Below are 20,611 nucleotides of genomic sequence, written 5' to 3' on the forward strand. Positions count from 1 at the left end.
CCCACGGCATATGGAGGTTCCCAGGCTAGGGGTCTAATCCGAGCTGTAGCTGCTGGCCTACGCCAGAGCCACAGCAACGTGGGATCCGAGCCGCGTCTGCAACCTACACCATAGCTCACGGCAATGCCGGATCATTAACCCACTAAGCAAGGGCAGGGACCGAACCCGCAACCTCATGGTTCCTAGTCAGATTCGTTAACCACTGCGCCACGACGGGAACTCCGTTTCCAACCTTTGGTACAACCCATGCCGCAAATGAATATCTTTGCTAACGCCTCAGCGTTTTATTTAGTTAGCTTAAATTTTAAAATGGAATCTTTTTTCAATAAACACCTTATTTTAGATATACTGGCTTAAATAAAATTAATTTCACCTTTTTTAATGTAAAATTTGAAACTGCATAATTGGCTTGCATTATACTTCTGTTAATACTGTTTTAGACTGTCACAGACCTGTGGTGGTCTGCACTCAGCTCCTTAAGGGTAGGAACGCATTCTCTCTTGGTTTCTCCCCTGTTCTCTATAATCACCCAAGCTGGCATGAAGTAGGTACTTAATACACTTTTGTTGAATGAGTGAGCAAATGAATGACCCTCTGCCCTCTCTCAGGAAGAAGAAATATGTACTTCCTCGGTCAGTTTTACTGAGCATCTCCTTGGAAGGCAGGATGAGGTGGGAAGGTTGACTGGGTTTTCTTAACCAGAGAACCTTGTGCTGACTCTAGCCAGTCCCTAACGGAGTAGGAATGGCAACATCCCTTTTTTGAAAAAAGGGTCAGATCCTTGATTACAGCAGCAGGTATACAAAATTTGAACGAAATTTCTCAGGCCATAGGTACTCAACTAACATTGGTTAGGCTCGGAATGTACTTTTAAACGAACGAATGATAGATAACAGGGCCTCCAGGGCATCTCCTGGGTGGTGGTCATGAGACTCCCGTCAAAGGCAGAGATCTGGAGCCACCTAGTCCGGGGAGAGGCGACCAAACCCGAATCCCAACACGTTCGGGCGTCCTGGCCCTCCGCGTGGGAGAGCAGGAGGGCGTGTCCGCCTTTTCAAGTCTGCGGCCGCGCCTGTTACCTGCGAAGACTGGACTCTCTCAACAGAGGACCGGTGAGGCGCGTGTGGCGGCACTCAGAAGCTCCTATGTGAAGGACCAGACCTAGACTAGGAGCGCCTGAGGAGCGACCTTGGGGATGCTGCGGGAGGCCTCGGCCAACACAACGGTTAGCTCTCCAACCCCGTGTCCGGCCGACTGACCGAGGCGAGGGGAGTGAGCGCGCGTGCGCACTAGCGCGCGCCCGGCATTAAAAAAACCAGCGCGAGACCCCGCACGCGCGCGCGCGCGTTCGAAAAGAAAAAAAAGTCCTCCCCGCGGGGGCCCGCGGCAATTTAGGCCGGAGTTGGTCGGCGAGCGCGCGTGCGCGAGCGCGCTCAGACGCCCTTCTCTACCGCTCCCCTTGGTTGGGGGTCTAGCGCATTGCTCTTCTGCCCCCGCCTCTCCCGAGGCTCACGCCCTCGGGGTAAGTACCTCGCGCCTTGCGGGGAGGGAGGAAGAGGGTCCAGCGAAGGAAGGGAGAAGGCGGACAGGGCTGGGAAAAAGGGAAAAACCGCTCTCGAAAAGCGAGTAGCGCGGCCAACGGGTTGGAGTCTGCAGAAGACACGCCTCCATCCCTCACGCCCCTCGGGGCTGCGGAAGTACTCTAGAGACTCGAGAGGCACGGTGGCGACAGGTGGACTACCTTTCCCGGGAGGCGGCGCGACGCCGCGCCTCCAGCTCCCGGCAGCACTTGCGCGTCAGGCTTTTCTCAGCTTGCCGCCGCCTAGGGCGAAACTACAGTTCCCAGGAGGCCTCGCGCGAAACGGCTTGGAAGTGGGCAGCCTGGAAGTCACTCGGGCCACCGGAGCTGGCGGCGTCTTTAGCGAGCCGCGCGGTTCTGGACGCCTCGGTCGTGGGGCCCGCGGGGCGGGCAGCCTGGACGCCCAGGTATGTGGCTCGGGTGCAGGGGCGGTCACGCGCGGGGGTGGGGGCGGAATCGGTGTCCACTTGGACCCCGAGGGTCAGCACCGGCGGGCGACTGGGGTGACGGCCGGGTGTGGGCACCGGTTGTTGGGGGCGGCGGTGGCGGGACTCTCGCCCTCCGGACCTGGCCGGACTCGTGCCCGCATGGTTCAACTTTCCCGACGAGCTATCCCGCGCTGTTGCGGAAGAGCATGGATTGGGAGTCGGGTAGCGGTAGGTTCGCGTTCTGGCTCTGACCCTGGGGAGCTGCGATCTGGGAAAACCGCGCCGAACCTCAGTTTCCCCTTTCCGTCAAACCGGGGAAGAAGAGTGTCTGTCTTTTGCTGGAAAGTCTTTTGGCATGTTGAGATCTGGTGAATAAAGCATTTGGCACATATAAGGCACTTAATTACGTGTTTGCGTGATTGTTAGTTCTGAGAAATGGGGTGAAGGTATTATTGACCGCATGTGGTAAGTTGAGGGTGAGTCCATAGTTAGCATTCAATGCAGGGTGACTGCTGTTAACTGAAATTATTTGTTAAGTGCTTTGGTTTGGGAGTCAGAGCCAGGTTCAAATTTAGGCTTTACTGTTTACCAGCTGTGTGACCTTGGGTGGACAGACTTACCACACTGTGCCTTGGTTTTCCTGTCTATAAAATGGGGATTTTAATAGCAGCCACCTTGTAGAATCGTTTTAAGGATGCAATGAGATTACCATTTGTGAAGTGCTTAAAGAGCAGCTGGCACGTAATCAGCGTTCAATAAATGGAACCTTTTATTCAGCATTTTCCCAGTTTCTGAGAGACCCCCTGAGGGTGGGGCCCTGGCTATAGTCTTGGTCTTCCAATGGGCCGGACTCAGAACTGGTCTGGTTGACTTCCTCTTCTGCAGCTTCAGTTTCCATCTTTGTAAAATGGGATAACAGTATCAGCCTCAGAGGGTTGTAAGGATTTGCTGAGATTGTATACCTTGTCTAGAGCCATCTCTCACTAAGTAGCAGCTCTTATTATATTATCATTGTTCTACTTCAGTGCTCTCCATCTGGCCCAGAGACTGCCTAACTGTGGTAGGCTGTGACATGACAGCCCTGAGCTCCCCCACATGTTCACTCCCAGCCTCAGTGTCCCATCTGTGAAATGGTAGTCATAAGACACTCGTGCCAGGGTTGTTTTGATGATTCTAGGAGAATATTCATGTTTTATGTTTAGCATAGGGCCAGGTGCATAGTAAACACTTAATAAACATGTCTTGTTTTTCTAGATAGTCTTTGCTGTTTATGTTTGTATTTACAAGGCAGAGCAGGGACAAGGTTAGAGTCCCCACGACTCCCCTAATTTTTATTCCCCAAAGGTTAAATTGTGGAACATACTACAGTATGAGGGCCTGAGAAGAGATGGCACTGACTAGCTGTCAGCAGCCCCCTGCTTACAGCTCTTATGCACTCCTCCCCCCAAAGCCAACACATTCGCTCTAGTGCTTTATGCACTGGACTGATGCTGCCAGCACTTGACTCTGTCTCCAAGCCATAGCCCCCTGAGCTCCATCCAGCTTCAGATGTGGAGCCTGTGCTCCTTCATGTCCTCTGGTAACTGTCCATTGGGCACCACGAATTCAAAATGTTTGACCTGAACTTCTCCCAGACCCAGTCATCACCATCTCAGCATATGGGCCACGCCAAAAACTTGGGAGTTGCTCTTCTCCCCCAGCCTTCCTGCGTCCAGTTGATTGGCAGGAAGGATGGAGCTGTCATTTCACAGCAACACCATTTTGTTGGCCCATCTTGGTCTCTCATCTCATAATCGCTGAAAGTCCCGGCCGTTTCCAGCAAGTTGAGTTGTTTGTTTCAAGTCACCAAGGATTAATGTATATGAAATATTGTATTAGTAGGGGGCAGAGAAGGCAACATGGACCTGGCCAGATTGCAGTGGTCACACGTATGGAATAAAGGCCTGGCTTTCAGGGGACCTAGTTCTACAGTTTCAGCCTGGCAAATCTCAGCTGAGTTGCTGAATTTCATTCTGAAAAGTTACACAGTGTCAGCGGGTTAGATTGTCCTCTGTGGGAAGGGCCATCCAGAGCATTTTTGGTAGTAGCATGAACACCCAGGAAGAGGCTGGGCAGGAAATTCATTAGCTCTCCATTTAGGGTCCGTCTGCTGTCAGATCTGTCATTGTAATTTCATTTGGTGATGGGAACTTGAGGTCTCAAATTTGTGATGGCCACTAAATTTACCTAAGTGCTTTTTCAAGTCTGAGGAAATAAAACAATAACTAAAAAAACATGTCGGTCTTAATTGTTAATGACAACAGCACATGGATTTTTTAGCAGTCTATGTGGAATGGTCAGAGTTAAATGTGAGCCGGTTTTTCAGACATTGCAGTTGTTGGGCGGTAAATCAAAAATGGAATTTAGAAGAATGTGTAGTGATTGGCGCCTTTTTTCCCCTGTAAAACGTATTTTGCTGACACATTTCAAACTTTGGTTTAAAAAAATGACAAAGGTTATAGTAACAGCTTAACCTTGTTATGTGTTTAACTTGCAAAATCTAAATTAAATGTTTGTATGTCTTAATAAAAGAATTGAACGGTCATTTCCTCTAAAAGTGAAGTGTTTGTTTTTAGCTGTTAGAATGAAAATCTGTTGGAGCAGTTTGTTTATTTGTGCTTTCTTTAAGACTTGTGACTGCTCCTGTTTCCTAGGTGCTCTGGTCATGGCCTTATTTTCGCTGTGAATGGGTTGAATCTGGCTTTTAAGAACTTATGCAAAGACGTGCACCCTTGTTGTAAGATGTGAAACAATACAGAGATTTGTGAGGAAAATAACAGGGGCAACCCTCTACTCCAAAGTCCCATCCCCCCCAAAGACAACCATTTCTTCAGACAGTGAGTATCCAGTGTCAGGTTTTGGAGATGTCTGAAGACAAAACAGCTCCTCTGCCCTTGGAAACTTGGATAGAGGCGCTCACCTTTTTCTGTGCGTATGTGGCTGTGTATATGCATATATCGACTGTTTTTTCCTTCTCCCTCACCACTCCCCCCAAAGAAGGGATCAAGCCGCACATATTTGTAACTTGATTTTTTAAAATTAATATTTATTAATATTAATAAATTAATATTAGGGCATATCCCTTCAGGTCATCACATACAGTTCTGATTCATTATTTTTTTTTTGTCTTTTTTTTGCTATTTCTTGGGCTGCTCCCGCGGCAATATGGAGGTTCCCAGGCTAGGGGTCGAATCGGAGCTGTAGCCACCGGCCTACACCACAGCCACAGCAACGTGGGATCCAAGCCACGTCTGCGACCTACACCACAGCTCATGGTGAGGCCGGATCATTAACCCACTGAGCAAGGAGCAGGGACCGAACCCGCAACCTCATGGTTCCTAGTCGGATTCGTTAACCACTGCGCCACGACGGGAACTCCTGATTCATTCTTTTTAACAGCTAGACCCACATCCTTCAGTGTGGAGAGAGCCTGCTTTATTTTCACCTTTGCCCCATCACTGGACATTTAGATTGTTTCTGGGATCTCTTTTCATTCGCAAACACACATGCATAAACATTCTGGTACATAGGCAGTATAGCACAGTGGCTAAAAGCATAAACTCCAGACAATGAATAAGACAGACAAGATCCTTCCTCTTCTAGGGTTTACATTCTAGCTGAGGGGATGCAGTAGAAACAAGGTAATTTCAGATGGTTTTAAGTCTTAAGGAGAAAATAACAGGGTGAAGGGGTGGAGAGTGGCTGATGGGGCAGACTGGTGATGGGGAGGGGGTAATTACCTTAGCTTGTATGGTGGGGGAGGCTCCTAGGCCGCTCCCAAAGGGAGTCAGGTGAGCTGAGACCTGAATGAGCAAGAGGCACCAGCTGTGCCAAGAGCTGGGAGAAGAACATTCCAGGCAGAGGGAACAGCAAGTGCTAAGGCCCAGATGTTGGAAGGCATTTGCTATGAAAACAGTACCATTGAGACTGAGGAGGAGGAATTCCCCTTCTTCAAGTTCATGCTACTTTAGTTTTTGTAAAATAATGATAATAATAGCACCTAACATTTCCTAGTACGATACTCTCTATACTAGGTGCTCTTCTAAGCATGTCACGCTTTTCCTCAGTTAATCGTCATAAGAATCCGGTGAGGTAGATAAATTCATGGAACTCACTTTACAGAAGAGGAAGCTGACTCCAAGGTCCAGGCTCTTCGCCTGGCTTCCAAACTCCTCCTCTCCCCAGGCCAAGGCAAGTTTAAGAAGTGGATGCAGCATTTCCTTCCCATGTTGTTTGACATGCAAAGCACTGCGGACTATATTTAGTCCCTCATTCATGTGGCAGCAGGAGTGGTCTGGGGATGTGGCATCGTTTCCACCGACCATAAGACACGCTGGGGTCAGTTTCTGTTGAAATGTTTAGTTGGTTGTTTAGAACTGAAAGCCCTTCAGCAGAGCCCCATCCTTAAATAAAACAGGGTTGGCTGTGTGGCCACCACACCAGACACAAGTTAGCAAGACATGAGACGCAGTGTTGAAGGAGCCCAAACAAGGCGAATGTCCCCTTTGGGCGAGCTTTGCGAGCTTTGCGAGAGAACTTGGGCCAGCCCAGGGAAAAGGTATTTTTAAGCACTGGGCCAGTGTTATGGACCGTTAAAATATTAAAATACAGACTAGCAATTAAAGTGGTTATGTCTGGCTTTGCAGGGCTCCCCGGACGCTATTCCAGCCACCCTGACTGTGTCTATTTTGATTTGCTGTAGCCTGGGTCTTAAAGGTTGTTCAGTGTTTTGAATGAAGAGAAGGCCTGGTTCCCTGCACAGACAGTAGTGGGTGCTTTTAAAGACCAGGAAAGGTATGGAGAACATCTTTCATCCAGCCATCTGTGAATGAGTTTTTTCTATCCTGCCTGTGTGCCAGGCACCATGCTAGACATTGACAGTATGAAGTCATATGAGAAGACCCTAGAGGTGCTGTGCGACTCAGCCGGTTAAGGATCTCGTGTTGTCTCTGCAGTGGCTGGGGTTCAATCCCTGGCCCGGGAATTTCCACATGCCGTGAGTGTGGCAAAAAAACAAAAAAACAAAAAAAAAAAGGAAGACCCTGGTTTTCAAGGGTCTGCCACCAGTACTGTCCATTAGAAATACAATGTGAGCCACCAGTGTGGGCCGTGTACGTAATTAAGATTTTATAGAGATTGCATTTAAAAGAGTTAAAAAGCGGCAGAGGAAATTGATTTTAATAATGTATTTTATTTAGTCTAAAATAGTATCATTTCAACTCATTTCAACATGTAATCAGTATAAAAATCATTGAGATATTTTACACTCTCTTTTTTTCTTTACACATTAAGTCTTCAAAATACAATGTGTATTTACACCTTCAAGTACATCTCCATTCACACCGGCTACATTTCAGGTGCTCAGTAACCACATGTATGGACGGTGTGGGCCTAGGGTGTGAGACTCATGTGTAGATCAGGGTTCACAGTGACAGATCAAAGACGCCATCCCTGCTTTATCTTGGTGAACAAGGGCAGATGAGTGAGAAAAAGCATATTTCTCATAGGCGGGGGTAGCGAAACTCGACAGCTGTCATCCCTCAGAGGCACCTTCTGGGCCTGGCACTCTGCTTAGTCCTTGGCATGTGTGACCTGTATTCTGAGGCGGCAGGGACTCTGATCATCCCCGCTGCACAGATGAAGAAGCTGAGGTCTGGGCAGAATTTGAACTCGGGTCCTGAGACCAAGCTCTTAAATCTCTGTTGTAAAAATTGTGTTGGTGTTTGAGGGGGATGGGGTCTGCGCTTTGAGCAATAAAACCACAGGAAGGACTCATTACACCACACAGACTCCTAGAGCTTGTTGGCATCGATCCTTAAGTTTACGTTGTTGCTTGGGGACTGGTTTATATACTTTTCTTTTCTGGCCTCCCTGCATCATATGCAGTTCCCTGACCAGGGATCAGATCCGAACCACAGTTGTGACCTTCACTGCATTTGCAGCAGTGAGCTGCCCTGCAGGGCTGGGGATCGAACCTGTGTCCTGGCGCTGCAGAGACGCCGATCCATTTATACCACAGCGGGAACTCCGAGGGGGGTGCTGGTTTAGACCTGAGTTGACTGGCTGATCTCTTCCTTACGTTGAGCTCTAGGTTTGGTGGAAGTAGATTTTTACCTCCCAGGAAAGAGAAGCGTCTTTGGGAACCAAGGAGGGTGGCCAGGGTGAGTGAAGGAAACAGGAAAAGGGTCCAGCCTATTGAAAGCCCATTCTAAGCAGCTTCTTTGGGTGCTAAGCCTCTTTTCTCATTCATCTGCTACCTCTGTCCCTCTTGGCTGCGGCCTCTGGTGGGAGCTGTGTGGCCTCTTCCTGTGAACTCAGCAACAGCAGCGTTTACCCAGACTGTGACACTCTGGCTCTTGCTCTGATTCAGAGACATTGCTGGGGTGGGGGCGGGGTGCTAGTGGTGAGGGGACTCTTTCCTCTATGGGTGTCATTGTTCTAGGCCTTTGGTTCCAGGGTTCCCCAACTCTCAGGGGCAGGGAGTGTCTGGGCTTCCTACCCAAACAAGGCAGATGCTGGAGATTCAGAGTCCTTTCATGTTCCCAGGTGGTGACCTGGTGCCAGCCCCTGTTTGCAGGTGGTGATTCGTGAGGGCTTTAGCCTCTGTACTGCTCTTATCTCCTACTGCTGGACAGTGCCTGGCATGTAAAAGATTCTCAGTGTGTGTGTGTTGGCTGAATTAATGATACCAGCCAGCATTCACTGAGCTCTTACTGTGCACAAGGCACTGCTGAGCGCTTTTCATGTCCAGCTCATTTAATCCTCATAACTCCTCCATGGCGTAGGTACTCTTATTATTCCCCTTTCCCATGGAAAGAAACTCAGGTCCCGAAAAAGTGCAAATCACAAAGCTGATGAGTGTCAAAGTCAGGATTCAGACCCAGGCCAGGCCCGAGCTCTTAAACGCTCACTGTGTGGTCTCTCCGTGCATGACAGACGGCCGAGCAGGGTGGGCAGGCAGGGCCATACTAGGTGCCTCCTCTTGACTCTCACGGGTGGCCTCTGATCTCCTGTTACCAGGTAGCCCTGCATCGGGTCCCAGGCACCTTTTGGCCCAGAGGCTTGAACATGACTCTGGGCGTGGGGTTTTTCTCTAATTCTGGAACCTGCGCTTCCATTTTCTTTAAACTAACAAGACCAACTGCAGATTTGACCTTACTAAGGAATCCTTGTTAGTTTCTTAGGTGTGATAATGATACTGTGGTTCTGCTGAAGAAAAAGTCCTTGTTTTTAAGACTGCTGTTCTGAAGTACCTGTGAACTGTTAAGACCTCTTGGGATTTGCTTGAAAATAATGTGAGCAGGGAGCAGAGGGGGCCAAGTGAATGGGCGAGTAAAGGGATGAAGTAAGAGTGGCCGTGAGGCGATTCTGGTGAAGCCACCGGCTGGTGGGGGCTATGATGCTCTTCTCTTCACCTTGTGTGTTTGAAACATCTCACCAGGACGCGTCAGAACCAAAGGACAGCACGTTTCACTCAGCGTTTGTGTGTTTCAAGCTCACGTGTGGACCAATTCCCTGCCTCTGCCCAGTCCATTTACACAATAAAAAGATTTTTTTTCTTTTTATTATACGAGTCAATACTGGCTCACGGCTTTGGAAAGCCCTTTGGAAAAGCAGCGTCCGGCCGAGGCGGGGCTGCAGCGGCCACGCCTGTCCCTGGGCTGCTGAGGACCCCTGGTCCTCTGAGTCAGGTAGCAGAGGTCCCTCTTCCCTGAGGCCTGGTTCCCTCCAGCACGGGACCGAAGGGGCCCCTCCCACATTTTTTCCAAAGACGTGTTCCAGCAGGAGGCCTCAGATCCTCCCTCATCCTCCCCTCAGGACAAACGTGCACAGATCCTTCCTCTGATGTGTCTTTGTTAGGGCCCCACACGCAACCAGAACCCAGCATTTGGTTTGCCTCCAGCAGAGCAGCAGGAGGCAGGGAAAGTGCCCCCTTTCAGTTCTGACTTTTGACAAAGCAGCAAGATGCAGCTTGTGCCGGTGCCTCAGACCTGAAGATATTTCTCATCAAGCCGGCCGACGAGAACTACAGCAAACATTCCCCCCTCCCCTCCTCCACGTCAAGTAGAGGTTCCTATGGCATTTGTTCTCTGTGTAAATTTTTTGGGGGGGCCCGCCCATGGCATGCGGAAGTTCCCCAGCCAGGGATTGTACTGTCCCCACAGCAGTGACCTGAGCTGCTGAAGTGACAATGCCAGAGCCTTCACCTGATGCACCACAAGAGAACTCAGGCATTTGTTCTTTGGGGTCTCCAGCTGAGCTGTGAGTCAGCGGTGGCAGAAATGTCTGTGTGAAAGCGGCTCTCGGCCCCCAGTGGTTTCCTTGCCAGGTGAGTAGAGCTGGTCGATGTGAACGCGAGCGCTGGTCTGATCCTGCTCCGGGCTGGTGCCGTTTGTTCTGATGAGCAGCCCTTCCCTCCAGGGCCCTGTTTCTCTCTATCAGGCTCTTGGTTTGCGGGGAGAAAGCAGGCAAAGTCCTGCAGCCCCTCCAGCTTCCTCAGGCACCTGCCCCCTGCACCTTCTTCAGTGCTGCCTTTTCTCTTGTCTTTTTTTTTTTGTTGTTGTTGTTGCTATTTCTTGGGCCGCTCCCGCGGCATATGGAGGTTCCCAGGCTAGGGGTTGAATCGGAGCTGTAGCCACCGGCCTACGCCAGGGCCACAGCAACGAGGGATCCGAGCCGCTTCTGCAACCTACACTACAGCTCACGGCAACGCCGGATCGTTAACCCACTGAGCAAGGGCAGGGACTGAACCCTCAACCTCATGGTTCCTAGTCGGATTCGTTAACCACTGCGCCACGACGGGAACTTCGGTGCTGCCTTTTCTTTTCCTTCTTCCGAGGTGCGTCCAGCATGGAGGGGACATTAAGTTCACTGTTGCCAGTTTAGGCAGCTTGCTTTTTCCAGGTTTCTCACTGCAGGCCTGCACGTGTTGGATGTGAGGGCGGCAACCCCCAAACGCCAACAGGGCATCTGATTTTTACACTTATTCATTCAACAGGTATTCACTCGGCGGAGCGCTCTAGTAGGTACTGGGGATGCAGCAGCGAGCAAGGCAGGCAAGGCTCCCCTGCTTCTGGGGCTCTCATTTCAGTGGGGGATTCAGACAGTAAATAGAGAAGGAAGATGTGTACTGTGTTAGATGGTGATACGCGCGAAGGGAAGAAGCTACGAAAGGGGATGTGAGCTCTTAGGGTGGAGGGTGTTAAAATTTTAGACCGAGTGGCCTCCCTGGGAGGTGGCTGGAGTACAGGCCTGCAGGAGGTGAGGCAGTGTGAGCAGTAGGGGTGTCTGGGCAGAGGGAGCAGCCCGTGCAAAGGCCCTGAGACCAGGGCTGGAGCAGAGTGGAGGAGGAGAGGGTGGGAGGGCATGAGGCAGGGAAGCGTTGGGTTTGCAGATCTTCTCGCATCTAGTGAGCCCTGTCTTTTCTCTGACTGAGATGGGGTGGTATTTCAGGGTTGATTGATTTGCTAAATTTCCGTAAATCTTGCATGGTGACCACGACCAAAGGAACAAATGTAAGGCAGCCAGAGGCCACCACTGTCCCGGTGTCTTGCTGGTGACCAGTTCCTGGGCCTGTGTTATTTGAGTCAGTTTCCTGGCTTATATTAGGTTGAACCATATGAAGTTGCCTTTTTGTGAGTCAAGAATGGTTGAATATTGGCAGTTTAGGTTCAGCCTAACAGCTTCCTTTCCAGAGCCCAAGGAACTTGATTGATCCTTTCTTGCCCCAGGGGTTGGTGGTCAGAGGTCGGGACCTTCTTGCTGCACCCACACTTCTCTTTCTGACTGTCTCAGTAGTGCCAGTGACACCAGTGAGCACAAAACCCCTGCCCCACACATAGCCCCATACCCAAGCCTGCTGTTAAGCCTGCTAAGAAGCTGCCTTTTCCTATTGGGGCCTTACCCGGGGGTGGCATTAATCATTCTTTGGCTTTCTGCATCTTGGTGCCACCAGTTTTGAAATCACAGATAGCTCCCAGAGGGAAGGGCGCCCCTGGGCTCTTGCCAGATGTTTGGCATGACTTACCTGGTGGGGGTGCTCTCTGGGGCTGGGCAGAACTTGTGGGCATTCTGGACCAGTACCTGGGCAGAGTAGCTGGCACAGTGAGTCCAGGAGTAGCTGCTGGGACTGTGGTGGCTCAGGCTACAGGAGGAGGTCTGAGGAGCAATGGTCTGGACGTGGGAAGAAGGACTTCTGTCCCTCCTCTTTGTCACACATCTGGAACCCCAGGGCACTGGGCTGGGTTCTGGAGGTAAAAGGATTTATGGATCCAGCTTTGGGGGAGTTCAGTTGTAAGTTGTGTCGTTGGCATGCCATTGGCTGCAAATGATGTAGTAACAACAATAGCAGCAAATAAGTAATATATACAATGTCTGCTCTATGCTAGGCACTGTGCTAGATGCTTCCCACCAAGTGACTCATTTAACCCTCCCAACAACCCTGTAAGATAAGTACTCTTTGTTGTTCTGCATTGCAGATGAGGCAACTAAATTTAAATAACTTGCCCAATAGCTAGAAAATGGTGGTGACACAGTTTGGATCCCGGAAACCTGACTCCAGAGGCCACTTAATCAGTGACCTTACTGATTAATCACTGCAGTGATTCTCAAAGCTGAGCAGCCCCGGAGTCCCCTGGAGGGCTTGTTAAAACACACATTGCCGGGGCCCCACCCAGAGTTGCTGATTTGGTAGGTCTGCTTTGAGATTTTTGCATTTCTAACAAGTCCCCAGGTGATACTGGTGCTTCTGGGCCTGGGAGCACATTTTGAGAACCAGGGTCTACTATAATAGGAAACCCAACTGAAACTGGCCTGAAATCAAGAGGTTTATGATCTCCTGTAATGGAGCAGCCCATAAACAGGCAGCACCAGGGTGGAATAATTCAGCATTCCTACAATGCCTGTAAGGAGCCCAGTCCTCTCCGCCAGCTTTGGTCCTGTGTTCTCAGGCTCCCTCATGGCCTCAGAATGACTTTCACAGCTCTGGTTATCACACCCTGGACAAGGCTATATCCACCACCAGAAAGGAGGCCTCGCTCTCTCTGTGTTTCAGGAGTTTGGAAACCTTTCCTAGATGTCCTGCCTCCCAGATTTCCCTCATATCTCATTGGCCAGCTTTGTGACATGTGATCATACTTGGGCAAATCACAGGCAAGAGCCAATCAGGATTTACTCTCAGGGCTGGGGCTAGAAGCATCCCCACCTGAAGCACAGGACTGACAGGAGGAGTCAGGCTACAGGAGCGAAAATGGAGCACTATTTAGGAAGTGATGGGAAGGGGGGTGGGTGGCTCTTGGGTAGCAAGCAATTGGATCTGCTGCAGAAGTCAGGGAAACAAAGTGGAAGCATATTACCTATACGTTTTTATGTCATTGTCCTTACAAAACTTCATTTTGTAATTATATGAACCAGGACGTAGCTTTTTGTTTTCTGATCTTTTCCACCTTCAAGAATGGTGTCCGTGTATCATAGCGGTTCTTGGTCTTGTTGAGAAACCAAATATTTAACTGAACATTCAGGGAAACCCACACTGAGTGATGAGGGGGCAGTCTGCACAGGCTGTGAGTGCATTCACTCAGAAATACTGGGGTCTCCTCTCTCCGCTTCTGACCAAGCCTCTCAGAGGTGCTGTTTCTGCCTCGTAGGGTGATGTGTGGATGAAAGGACTAGATGTGGGTTGGGTGCTCACCCCCAGTAGCTGGCTCATGGTAAGTGCTCAAGAATGTGGCCCCTTGTATTAACATATTAAATGTGACATTGACATTATTGAGGAATTATAATTTAATATTCCCGCCCTCTCCTCCCCAGAACCCATGAAAGTGACCATTCATTTTGTAGACTGTTTCCTGTAGGTGCCTGTTGCAACTACCGCTTATGGACCCAGCATAAAGCTGTTGCCCCGTGGGACTGCTGGGGGACTGAGGAATGAGGCTACCTCGGTGCAAATCCTGGACCCACCTCAGGCTCCGGTGCGAACTTGGGGAAGCCACTAGCCTGGCAGTGCCTCTGTTTGCATACCTTTAAAGTGGTGACAGTACTATCCCCCGTGTTGTTGGGAGAATTCAGTGCATTAAAGCATGCAGAGCGTTTTGAGCGCTGTGGTGCCTGGCCCACAATGAGCACGCAGTACACACGCTTTATCTTCGATATTTTGTGCCAGTTTATTTATAGGGGACTGTAAGCGCCCTAAGGGCAGGGTCTGTTGGTTTTTGTTTACACTGTATCCTAGTGCAGGACTCAGAATAGATATTTTGTATAATTTTTTTTTTTGGATGGAAAGGGCAGTAAGTCTTTTTTTTTTCTTCCCTTCAGCTGCCCAGAATTTAAACTCTATGACTATAATTACCTCTGTTTTGAAGGTAAAAAGCTGACCCTGATGGAACCTGAGGGTAACATGTGATAACTGCAGCTGATGGTTATTGAGCATTTTTGTGGGTTAGGCATAAGAGCTCTTGCCAGCACCTCACACTCGCCTCATTTGACAGATGAGGAAACTGAGGCCCAATGAGGGGAACCATCTTTTCTCTCGAGAGGAGATCTCGTGCAGTGGTTAAGAACAGAGTTACTCTGCTTGGCTTCACCCTCTGCCCCACCACTTTCTTGCCATGTGACCTTTAGCCCCTGACTTCTCCGTCCCCGGATTTTCTCATGTGTAACATAGGAGTGCTGGTGGTGTTTACTTAGAGGGTGGCTGTGAGGGCTGGTGAGATAATTCACAGGAAGTGCTTAAAACACTGCCTTGTGCTGTGTGAGCGAGCATGGGGGTTCTGGTGGTGGTTATTTGGCAAACCCATTCCGCTGTGCTTCCCGGGCTGGTCAGGAGTCCAGCAGCAGGGCTTGATCGATAAGCTCCACTGCCTGCGTGAGCCAGCTCCCCGTCCGCACGGGGAGAGGAGCCCACTTTGGGATTGTGTGGTTGTGAATGAAGCCAGCAAGCCCAGGGCAGGGGATGCCGTGGGCACCCATCCAGCCCTGGCTCGGTCAGTGAACAGGTGGCCTGTTCCCGGCCGGGAGGGTAACAGGCGAGCTGCCTTTGTTACCTTGAGCTTTCCCTTGAGCCCATTCAGGCTCCTCAGACCACGTGTCTGATGAGTAAGGAGTCCTTTTATTTCCCTCCCGCACTGGGACCATTGGCAAAACAGCCCTCCCCGGGAACGTGCCTGTTGGCGAAGACCTGCCCTCTCTTGGGGAGCTCCGCCGGCTGTGTTCCTGCGGCTGCTGAATGAGTCGCTGCTGGGAGCTGGCGCGGCAGGTTCCCGTTTCCGCATTCCAGACACCCCGGCCGGGGAGGCGCCACCCACCCAACGGCGAGGGCGAGGCCGAGGGCGGCCTGCTGAGCGCAGGCAGGTGGCCTTGGCCTGGAGGAGACCTGGGATGGGAGCTGAGAGCCTGGAGCTCCCCTCACGGTCACCCGGCTGCCTTTGATCCGCGCTGTGCTCAGGACGTGTTCCAGTGAGTGGTGTCTGTTAAGTTTGGTAGTAACTTGCAGAGAAAGTTAACGCTGTGTTTCCTCTTTTCGGGAGTTAGACTGGTCGTTTTGTGTTTTCTTCTTTTTCTAACCCCCTCTTCTTCCCTGAAATGTTTACCTGTCTGCTCCTAAGAAAGGGTGGCTGGAGTGTCGAGGGAGTGAGAAGGAAACGGAGACTGTTTCTCCCTGGAGGAGGCATCGGTGAATGTTGAGCTGCGGGGGGATGCAAACTTCTGTACCAGTGGGCATCCTAGCCTGGTACAGACCAGCTGTGTGGTCTCAGGCCAGTTCCTTTCCCTCTCTGGGCCTTAGTTTCCTCATGTGAGGAAGTGGGAAGCAGGAGCAGTACCCACTCACCTTTCCAATGAATGACGTAGAGCACTCACGTCTGGGCACGGAGTGGTGCTCCGTGTCAGCTATGCCCATGCCCCACCTCGCCCCCCACATGCCTGTCTGACCTGATCATCTCTGGCTTCCCAGCCTCAACTGCTGCTGGCTGTGCTCCAGCTACACTAGCTGCCTGTGTTCCTCCCTCAGGCCTTTGCCCTCGCTCTTCTCTCGACCTGGAACACTTCCCCCCTCTCCCCAAAGCTCCCACTCCCTTCGGGTCTCTGCTCAAATGTCACCTTCTCAGTGAGGCCTCTCTCCTTATTAAGCATTAAGCGGCACCTTCTCCATCACACTCTGGCCCTTTACTCTGCTTTGTCTTCATGGCCTGAGCCCTTGTCATGTTCAGTATCCCTTCCTCCCCTCCTGTAGGCTTCAGGAAAGCACAGGTACTTCTCTCTCTCCCTGTAGAACACTTCCTGGTGTGTGGTGGGTGTGGGATAAACCATTTTATGACTGAAGGTATTTTTTATTGTTTCATTAAACATTTAATTGACATATAGTTGATCTATAATGATGTGTTAATTTCTGCTCTAAGCAAAATGACTCAGTTGTACATATGTATATATACATCTATATATTATTTTCCATTAGCTTTTCACAGGATATGGCGGCATGTAAGTTCCCTGTGCTATACAGTAGAATCTTGTTTATCATCCTATATGTAATAGTTTGCATCTGCTAATCCCAAACTTCCAAGCCATCCCTCCCCACCTCCCTCCCCCTGGGCAGCCACAAATCTGTTCTTGCGTCTGTGAGTCTGTTTTGTAGATAAGTCCATTTGTGTCATATTTTAGATTCCACGTATAAGTGATATCACATGGTATTTGTCTTTCTCTTTCTGTCTTAGTATGATCATCTCTAAGCCCATCCTTGTTGCCACAAATGGCATTATTTCATTCTTTTTTTATGGCTGAGTAATATTCCATTGTGTATATATACCACATCTTCTTTATCCATTCCTCTGTCGTTATGAGTGAGTTTCTGATAGTGTCCAAGGAAGGGTGGCTGTTCCTATTTGTGTTTCGAGGAGAACGTCAGCATATCTGCACATCTGCAGTGACAGGGGAGGCAGCACGTTTGCACCCTCCCCTTGGTCACCAGTGGTCCTTGGGCTTGCCTGCAGCGTCCGGACCTCTTGGCTTCCTGTCCCTCAGTTCCTCTCCAGTCTGTGCAGCCCGGGCCTTGGCAGTGGCTCATGCGGGCAGCCTGGTGCATGTGGCATGGAACAGACAGCCTTTTTCCCAGTGAGTGAAGACGACGTGCACAGGTTAGTTCAGGTGCGGAAGGCTCTGTCAAAGCACTACCCCACACATAGCCATTCTATGCAAAACCGACTTTATTGTCAGGCCCTCTTGAGCTTTCCTGCAGCAGTGAGGGTCAGGGAGTGCCTTGGAAATAAGAATTAACTGGCCAGGCAGAATTTATCTGTCTCCCCTGCTTTAACAGGCAGTAATTCTTGTTCTGGGGCCGAACAGGTTTTAATTAAATGGTGCGCTCCGAATGTCTGACCGTGTAATAGCTGACACCTCCTCATCTGTTTTCTGGCTCCCGGTGTCAGCAATTGAGCCTGTAAAAATATCCCAGGCAAGGCTTCCCCAAGCTCCGCAAAGCGAGGTCATTGGCTCTTTCGGGTTTCTGCCAACAGTGGGAGGCACTGAGGGACTGAGGTGTGTGCTGCCTCAACACACATCATCACACCTTGGGGCCTGCTGCTGTTTAAGGATGTGTGCAGTGTCAGAGCAGCTGTGCCTCCAACAGCTGACTGTCCTTTGAGCCCCGAGTGCAGTGGGTTTGGAGTTGGAATGGGGACCCTCGTGGGCAGCCATTGCACATAAAATTCAAGTCCCAGCACTGCTCAAGCTCTAGGCACAACACTTCACTAGGCTTCAGTTTCCTTATCTGGAAAACAGGAATGATTAGTAGTGACTGCATCAAATGAGAAGTTAAAGGCGAGATGGAGTGACCCAGTTAGCACTGTGTCTAGTGCACCGAGATCGCTCACTGAATGGGGATGATAATTATTTTTATGAATTGGTTTCAAGCCCGTTAAATTTTTTTCCAGTGCTTTTTTTGTGGGCTCCTCTCTGCCCCACCCCCATGTCAGCATCCTCCCACAATCCTTCACCCGTGGGAACAATCAAGTACTGTATTCTATCTTTCCACATGTTTTTCCATGGTTATATAATCCTGTGGGGGATATTATCCTGTAAGGGATAATTATTATTATATTAATGTTTTTGCATTTTGCTTTTCTTACACGGCAATACCGTGCATAAATGCCTTCAAGTTCTCAGGTAATGCTCAAATTTTCTGTTTTTTTTTTTTTTTTGTCTTTTGTCTTTTTGTTGTTGTTGTTGTTGCTATTTCTTGGGCCGCTCCCGTGGCATATGGAGGTTCCCAGGCTAGGGGTTGAATCGGAGCCACAGCCACCGGCCTACGCCAGAGCCACAGCAACGCGGGATCCGAGCCGCGTCTGCAACCTACACCACAGCTCATGGCAATGCCGGATCCTTAACCCACTGAGCAAGGGCAGGGACCGAACCCGCAACCTCATGGTTCCTAGTCGGATTCGTTAACCATGCGCCACGACGGGAACTCCAAATTTTCTGTTTTTAATCGCTGCAAAACACATGGAGGTGTGGGTGTACTATAATTTATTTGGCCCGGCCATAACTGATGTGTATTCCCTTTGTTTCCAGGGGTTTTTTTTCCCCTCTATTATTTTTATCGATAGCTTTTAAAAATTAGATTGCAGATAGCCAACTTACAAAAGAAAACTGCCAATGGGTCACAAACTCCAAGAAGATCTTTTGCATGTTCTGATTTCCAACAAAGATTGTTAGTATGAAAAAACATGAACTTCCTTATTTGGTAATAAGTACTCATTAAGCACAACTGATCTGTGTTAAAGGTAAGAACCCTATTAATCATTTTTACAATTAAAAAGCATTTAGGGAGTTCCAGTTGTGGCTTGGCAGAAACGAATCTGACAAGTATCTATGAGGATACAGGTTCAATCCCTGGCCTCGCTCAGTGGGTTAATAAGGATCCATCGGTGCCTGGATCATCAGGACCAGGTGGTGCTGCAGTTTACTGTCTCAAGTGCCCTGGGTGACTGTTTCTGCACTGCTGCCCTTAGCCTCTCTGTGGTAAGAGGGCCGCCCCATCTCCAGCCCCACATCCTTGTTACAGGCAGAAAGAAGCAAAGCTCTAAGGAAAAGAAATACCCCCTCTGTCTGAAAACCAAAGCCTTCCCTGAAATCCTTAGCGGACTTTTCCTTCCATCTCTTTGGCTAGAACTTTATGACAAGACCACCCCTTGCCAAAAGGAAATGCAGTTTTTAAGCTGTGCTTATCACCACCCTGGACAAAGGGTCAGTAAAGAAGAAGCAGGGAGAATGGATGTGCTGGGTAGGCATCCAGCAGTGGTCTGTTCAGACAGTCAAAAGCGTGGTGGGTAAACTGAGGCTACGTGTTCATTTATCAACCATTTAGTAAGTACCTGGCGTGGGCAAGGCACTGGGCTTTTTACCAAGGCTGCAAGGACCAGGCCTTACCTTGGACCAGGTGGAGCCGTGGGTGCTTGTCAGTCGGCTCTTTTCTCCCACGTGGATGCTTGGAGTTAGGCTAATGATCATAACAGTAGCGGGTCTCATTAAGGGTTTAATTTGTGAAGAGGAGCTGCGAATCAACTCATTGAATCTTGTGGCCCTGGGAAGTGATCATCCCCCCCCCCCCTTTTCAGATGCAGAAACAGAGGTACAGAGAAGTTAAATAACCTTCCATAAGAAGTAGTGGTTGGGCTCCAGAGCCTGACTACAGAACCCCTGCACCATGGGGCTTTAGTTTGTTTATCATTCGAAACACTTCTGGAGTTCCTGTCATGGTGCAGCGGAGACGAATCCAACTAGGAATCATGAGGTTGCAGGTTTGATCCCTGGCCTTGCTCAGTGGGTTGAGGATCTGGCGTTGCCATGAGCTGCGGTGTAGGTCACAGATGTGGCTCGGATCTGGCATTGTGGCGAAGGCCGGCAGCTGTAGCTCCCATTGGACCCCTAGCCTGGGAACCTCCATATGCCACAAGTGCGGCCCTAAAAAGCAAAAAATAAAAAAATAAAAAATATGTATATAAAAAAACATTTCTTATTGAAGTGAATATGTGACAGCAGAACAAAACATGAGGTGGAAACCACTTAATATTCTAGCCCTCCAGTAACTTAGTGTGTGTTTTTTCTCACCTCTTCCTAAATGCATCCTGTTTTTTAAAGATGGCCTTGGGCACATAGAGTCGGATTATCGTAATCCTTGGTGCATGGTACACTGGTATCTTTGGTTTGTGCAATACTGTCTATTACAGTGAATAGCCTACTACCTGCCGAAGAACTAAAAACATTACCTACCAATAACTTATGTGGACCTGGTGTTTCCCATTCAGTCCCCAGTTTACTCTCCCGGGGTGACCACCACCTTAAATTTTTTGTTTATCATTCTTTGTCTTAAAAGAATTACTTTTAAACTTTTACAAATAATATAAGGCTATATATAGTCTTCTGGGACTTGTATTTTTCACCTGTGATTGATCCAGACAGTTGATAGTTGTAGTTCATTCATTTTTTGTTAACTGCTCTGTAATAGTCCACTGGCTGAATAGACCACATTTTTGTTTTAGTCATTTTCATGCCATTGGATATTTCATTAGTTTCCAGA

General features: G+C 49.4%; 1 protein-coding gene across 7 annotated transcripts in view; it reads left to right on the plus strand.

Annotated features, from left to right (window-relative positions):
- The first annotated feature begins 1,361 nt into the window (after positions 1-1,361).
- The window catches only part of SIPA1L3 (signal induced proliferation associated 1 like 3), a 231,914-nt gene continuing 212,664 nt past the window's right edge, over positions 1,362-20,611 (plus strand). For 2 of the 7 annotated variants that reach the window (XM_047793287.1, XM_047793288.1), the window contains exon 1: positions 1,539-1,986. The gene's annotated coding sequence lies outside the window, so the exon portion shown is untranslated. The other 5 variants (XM_047793284.1, XM_047793282.1, XM_047793285.1 and 2 more) reach the window with 4 other exon arrangements.

This window comes from Phacochoerus africanus, chromosome 8 (assembly GCF_016906955.1).
Source record: "Phacochoerus africanus isolate WHEZ1 chromosome 8, ROS_Pafr_v1, whole genome shotgun sequence".
Taxonomy (NCBI): domain Eukaryota; kingdom Metazoa; phylum Chordata; class Mammalia; order Artiodactyla; family Suidae; genus Phacochoerus; species Phacochoerus africanus.